This window comes from Cervus canadensis, chromosome 5, assembly GCF_019320065.1.
Source record: "Cervus canadensis isolate Bull #8, Minnesota chromosome 5, ASM1932006v1, whole genome shotgun sequence".
NCBI classification, from domain to species: domain Eukaryota; kingdom Metazoa; phylum Chordata; class Mammalia; order Artiodactyla; family Cervidae; genus Cervus; species Cervus canadensis.
This window is the reverse complement of record NC_057390.1, coordinates 76,317,605-76,324,262: the sequence shown is the minus strand read 5'-3', so window position 1 is coordinate 76,324,262 and position 6,658 is coordinate 76,317,605. Positions and strand designations below refer to the sequence as shown.

General features: G+C 39.1%; 1 pseudogene; it reads right to left on the bottom strand.

Moving 5' to 3' along the window:
* Nucleotides 1–3,730: 3,730 nt before the first annotated feature.
* Nucleotides 3,731–4,691, bottom strand: LOC122442498 (annotated as a pseudogene).
* Between the last annotated feature and the right edge of the window lie 1,967 nt (nucleotides 4,692–6,658).

Genomic DNA, 6,658 nt, shown 5'->3' with positions numbered 1-6,658 from the left:
TTATCTATTAAGGTGATGTTGCTGTTCAGTTGCTCAGTCATGTCAGACTCTTTGTGAACCCATAAACTGCAACGCTCCAGGCTTATCTGTCTTTCACTATCTCCCTGAGTTTGCTCAGACTCATGTCCACTGAATCAGTGATGCCACCCAACCATCTCTTTCTCTGTTGTCTTCTTCTCCTTCTGCCTTCAATCTTTGCCAGCATCAGGGTCTTTTCCAAAGGTGATAGATACTACCAACTGACATAGTAGAGTACAAATTTTCCAATTTGTAGTTTGAGGCTTTATCTGATGTATTAATTATAAATACCAACAGGCATAATCAAAATGATTTTAGGCAGTTAATTCAAGGAAGGGTTTAGAGCATAGATTGGATTGAAAGTGAGGTGAAGTCACTCACTCGTGTCTGACTCTTTGCGACCCCATGGACTGTAGCCTACCAGGTTCTTCCCTCCATGGGATTTTCCAGGCAAGAGTATTGGAGTGGGTTGCCATTTTTGCTTTTTTTTAAAAAACCATTTTTATCATCACCACACTAAGGGCCTCCCCAACTTTTTAAGGATGATTTCATATTTGCTGCTTTTGGTTTTTAATCTACTCTGCCAATCTCTGCTTTTTAATTATTATTATTTATACCATTTATATAGAAATCCCCTGGTAGCTCAGTAGGTAAAGAATCCACCTGTAATTCAGGAGACCCCGGTTTGATTCCTGGGTGAGGAAGATCTGCTGGAGAAGGGAAAGGCAATCCACTCCAGTATTCTGGCCTGGAGAATTCCGTGGATTATACGTCCATGGGGTCACAAAGAGCTGGACACGACTGAGCGACTTTCACTTCACTTCATATCATTTGTGTTAGTACATAGAGGCTGAAGTTAGCCATTATAATTTTCTTTTTCTTTTTGTTTCCTATATTTACTATTCTTCCATTTTTTGCTTGTTTAGTTTTTGTTTGCTTTGTTTTGTTGCTTTGTTTTCCTGTGAGTTACTTGAACATTTTTTAGGACTCAATTTTGATTTGTTTGTGGTTCTTTTGAGTACATTGCTTTGTACAGTTTACTTAGTGGTTGATCTTTTTATTGCAATATATGTGTGTGTGTTGTATTACAGTCTGTTAACATCAATATTATATCTAAGAAACCTCACCTTCATTTAGATCCTTCTTGAGTTTCAGATGGCATTGTGGAATGAATATCTCTGATGCCTCAATCCCAAGTTTATATGTGAATCCCTAATCCCGTGTGGCTGTCTTTCATGGTAGAATCTATAAGGAAGTAATTAAGGTTAGTTGTCTTTCAAGGTAGGGTCTATAAGGAAGTAATTAAGGTTGGTGGTCTTTCAAGATAGAGTTTATCAGGAAGTAATTAAGGTTAAATGAGGTCAAAGGTGTAGGTCTCAGATCCAATAGGATGAAGAAGTATGAGAGATCTTTCCTTCCCTCCTCTCCCACCCCTTCAGCAGTCAAGCACTAAGGAAAAGCTATGTGAGGACATAAGAAGGTGGAGGTCTACAAACTAGTAACTCTTCCTTTATTTATCACTTCCTTTCTGTCTGAAGCATTTCCTTTAGTCATTCTTTTTTTTTTTTTTTTTTCCTTTCTAAATTTATTTATTTTTTAATTGAAGGATAATTGCTTTACAGAATTTGTTGGTATATGCCAAACATCAACAGGAATCAGTCTGCCTTTTAATGCTGTTTCTATTATTCTTTGAAATCCCAATAGGTATTTAATATCACAGAATGATGGACCTGAAAAGAAACATAGTTATGTGTTTTCATATGAGGAGTTTCAGTTAAAATTCAAGATTATTGGTTAATTACTAGCATAGAAAACACAGGATTCCTTAAAGAGCAAAGAATACACATGAAGGGTTTCAAGTGTGTACAGTAACATGCCTATTAACCAATTTGCATTTGGTTGCTTCAGCTTTATGTTCTGTACACAGTAATCAAACCATAAACTGCAATGAGGAAGCAACTTTTACACTGGAGGAGCCTCCAATGTCAATAGCCAGTGTGATTTTTAAAATTGCATATTACTTTATTTGGTTTAGAACTTGAATGTGGTTAGTAGTCTAACGTTGTCTTATCAATCTATGTCTTCAAAAAACTTGATTCTCCATTCAAATATTTACTGGATTTGGCACATTAATAAGATGTATTAAACTGCTTAGAATATAAAATGAAATTAAATACAAAAGCATAACAGTGATAACTGATTAACATAAAACATTAAAAAATTAAGTATCAAGCTTGCAGGACCATGGGATGAGGTTCATTCATATTAAAGTCTTCTTTAAGGCTATTTCTGTTAAATGATAAATTCTCATGGTTTTCTTTCATATGACAACATTTTTATTCTCCCTTCTCTCCTGAAAAATAGGTTGCTAAGACATGGAATTTGCAGTTAACAATTCTTTTCTCTCAGTACTCGAAATATACTGTGCCATCACTTCCTGTCCTGCATGGCTTCAGATGAGAAATCTGTAAATCAAACTGGTATTTCTCTACGGATAAAGGCCTTGGTTTCATCTGTTGATTTCAAGACATTGTCCATGTTTTCAGTATTTAGAATTGAATTCTTATGTGTCTTGACATGGATTTCTTTAAGCTTACCTTACTTGAAATTCTTCTAGCTTTTTAAATCTGTAGTCGCTCAGTTGTGTCTGACTCTTTGCAACCCCATGGACTGTAGCCCATCAGTCTCCTCTGTCCATGGAACTCTCCAGGCAAGAATACTGGAGTGGGTTGCCATTCCCTTCTCCAAGGGCTCTTCCCAACCCAGGGACTGAACCTAGGTCTCCTTCATTGCAAGCAGATTTGAGAAGTTATCAACCATTATTTCTTCAAATATAGGGCTCTGATGATATGGATTTAGATTGTTTGTTACTGACTAGTTTATTTATATCTGAGTTAAAATTCTATTTAAGCCATTTGGGAGCTGAATTATCTGGGTAAAATATTTCAGATTGATTGATTGATTTCTATAAAATGAAGCATGAAGCCAGTCTATATTTGACCTCTGTTGCTTTAATCAGCAAACACGGCCCTTCTTCCCCACCCATGATGAGACTTTATACACATAGGCATACATCGTTTTCTTCGGAGAACTTCTTATTCCTCACTGTATTTGGTGACGTTGCCAATTATAATACCATTGCAACCTTTACCACACTCCACAAGGATTGAATTGTGTCCCTCCTAAGAAATAAGCTGCTTGAGGCATCAGCATTATCATGTTTACCCATGCCTGGAACAGTGCCTCATCCATGAGACTAATTATTATTTGTTGCATGTATAAATAAATAATGACTCAAATCCCAATGATATTTCTTTCCCAGTGCAGTAAGGTGACAGAACCCTTAAAGATTTGTAGTGAGTGCTGGTGAGCAACTGGCTCTGTAATTAGGAGTAAGAATTTATTGCGTTAGCAATCTAATTGTTCTGCTTCTTTATTGCTTACTCTACATTTCTCCTTCTCCACTTGACTACATATATCTTACTCTGCATGTCTTTATCTAGACTATCTTGGTATTTTTTTCCTTAAGTCCCTAAGCTTCTGTGTTTCTCCATTCTCTCTTTTATGATCTCTTGCCCCCTGATATTTTTTTAAAAATTGTATCTCTTTGATTCTTATTTCCGTATTTTATTTTTCTTACTTTCTCCATCTTATTAATTTTTTTACCCAGCTTCACTGGTATCTCCGTTCACTTTATTTTTCTCATATAAAGCTATGTGGTGGGCACAGCTGGAGCCTGGGTCCTCTGCACGGAAACTCAGGTGTGAGTCTTTACAAGATGGTCAGTGAATTCCTGGTAGAGAGACTTGGTGAACACTATCTCTTTCCACAGATTGGGGTGAGATAGCTGTAGGTCTTGGAAATGGGATTAAAGGTATCCTTGGCGAAGTTGCCAGGGTGGCAGTTCAGCCCCTGGCAGAAGTGTGTTGTTTAGTTGTTAAGTCATGTCTGACTCTCTGTGACCTCAAGAACTGTAGCCCTCCAGGCTCCTCTGTCTGTGGAATTCTCCAGGCAGAAATACTGGAGAGGGTTGCCATTTTATTCTCCAGGAGATCTTCCCCACCCAGGGATCGAACCCAATTCTTCTGCTTGGCAGGTGGTTTCTTTACCACTGAACCACCTGGGAAGCCCAGCAGAGGTGTAGCTTAATACCAGCCATCAACAGTAGTTTTTGGGCACAGAAGATGCCAGTGCTCCTGGTGGCAGGTATGAGGTGCACCAGTGCAGAACCACAACAGCCAGTCACCTTGCAAGAAACAGTATCAAGCTTGCTGATCTTGTTAGTTACACCAGTAGCCTCACTGCATGATGATGGACAGCTTGGTGAGGATGATGGCCTCATGGATAGCAGAGGCTGCTTCCCTGGAGCACTTGACACCCACATGTGGTTGTGACCCCATTGGGGACAAATGCCTAGACCCTGTTCTGCTGGCCAGCACAGGTCTGCTTTTATAAAGGCATAATCTTCGAAACCTTGTCTCTGAGAGATACCACCAGGAAAATGTCAATGATCACATATTCCCTGATGGGCAGAAAGAAGACATAAACCTCCTCCAGGGACTTATCTTCATGTCCTTGACCAGGCTGCCCAGCTTGGTGACTGGAAGCCATTCCTTGTGCTCTGCTCTGGCCCCAGATGTTGCCAAAACCTCCGTGGAAGCCACTGTGGCCATCCATCCCAGGGGCACCCCTCAGCCTGTGGGGCCTTCAGGCACTCTCGCAGCACCAGTATCATCCACCATTTGGTGTTTTTATGGAGAAGAAGCTTACCGTCCCCATTTTAATTTTTTTGCTTCTTACCTGTCTTGCCAAATCTTTATTCTGTATCAGACCGCAATGGGACTCTAACCTATATGTGTTTATTTAGCATTTACTAGTTATTCAGTATTTATTTGCTATATCCTAGAATAAAGATATATCTTCCTTTTTCTAACTGAAAGAAATCATCTAATGTATTAAAATTAATATATGTAATTTAAAATACTATGTACAAACTAATAAAGTGTTATATATATCTAAGTACTAGAATTAAATATATTTATATAGGGAAGACAATAAGACTTTTTATTCATCTCCAGCTCTTGATTAATTTTGCTTTCCTTATGGATTAAAGGCTGCTCATAGGAAAAAAATTGTGATCCCTCTCGTAAAAATGCGTCTATGACGTCTTTTATTTAACCACTGTTAAACTCCCAAACGGCAACTGTGATAAGCAGGTCTGATGAGAGCCGTGTTGATTAATTTGCGTAAGCAAGAGCATCTGGTTTTAGGAAGCTGAACAGGAAACTCTCAGCGTTAGCTCATCATCTAGGGTATTCATTGGCTGGTGAATAGTGACTGTGCATATTAGCAGTCAGAACTATCCAAAAGGCAGAGCACACCATGGCCAGTGATCTGGCTGTGTTGTCAAACCTATTCTTTGGCTAGAGAATGATTCTTTATTCATCCCGCTCTCTAGACCTCAATTCTGCCCTTGTCTGTTCTGCTCTGCTACAGAACCACTCCCAGTAGAAAAGACAGAGGGAAGTAAGAATGCCTGTGTTTCTGTCTATAGGATGGCGGCAACATGACTTCGCTCAGACTTTCCAGGCATCAGCTCTGCAGCTCCAGCTGATCCCTTTGGCCATATGTCCTCCCCAAACCTCTCCGCTTCTCTGCCAATCTAACCCAAGTGGTGCTTAGTACTCTGTTTTCCATCACAGCCTTAGCAGAAGAATGTTTTTTCTTATGGTGAATCAACACAATGATCTCTCCCAGTGGAGGATTTTCAACCTTGAACCTTGGCTCTCATTTGGGAATGAACATTAGAAATGAATCTGTTCCCTGGGGTCCTGAGATGCTCAAAGCTCTTAATTTCTGCTCACACCTCCACCCCCATGTCCTTGATAATATGTGCTCAGGGCCCATAAATATTCCATTGGAGAGCTTAGTGAAGTATTTTTCTCCTCCTTAGATTACCCTATAAATATTGAAATTGGACAAGATCTTTCAAAGTACTTAAGTGACATTTTGTTGATGTACACATGGGGTGAATAAATTTACATCTATTAGATAATTATTTATCAAGCTAATTGGCCCCAAATCATCTTCTTTTTCTTTTTTTAGATAAAACCTACTGCTTGCAGAGAGGAGGTATTTTTTTTTTTTCTAAACTTGAGTTCTCCTGGGGCTGCTTTTCCAAAACTGGATTCACAGACTGCAAAAGTGCTTTGTGTGCTTTTGCAGTGAGGAAGGCAAAACTGAGATCTCTAGCATTAAATAATAATTTTATGCTGCAACACTTGTGTGTGAAGTACTGACATTCTATTCCCACGATTACTCAATTAATGAAGCCAATTAGTGCACATTGTGCTTTGTAGTCGCATCAGCAGGAACTAAATGAGCCTTTTGGGATGTTTATGGATTTAGTTGATTTCAGGAAAAAGAATTGACTGATCAGAGCAGCTGTTGGTGGGAAACAGTTTGCACCCAAAGAGGAAAGAACCATAAGATTGAGCAGATGCTGTTCTGTCTTCTTAGTGCCTGGATCATGGTGCGATGTTATCAATTTGTTTCCTACCAGGAAAAAATAAAATATAGTCAGTGGAAACTCAGAGGCCTGCCACAGCATTCTACATCAGCAGGGCAGTGTTTATTCTCT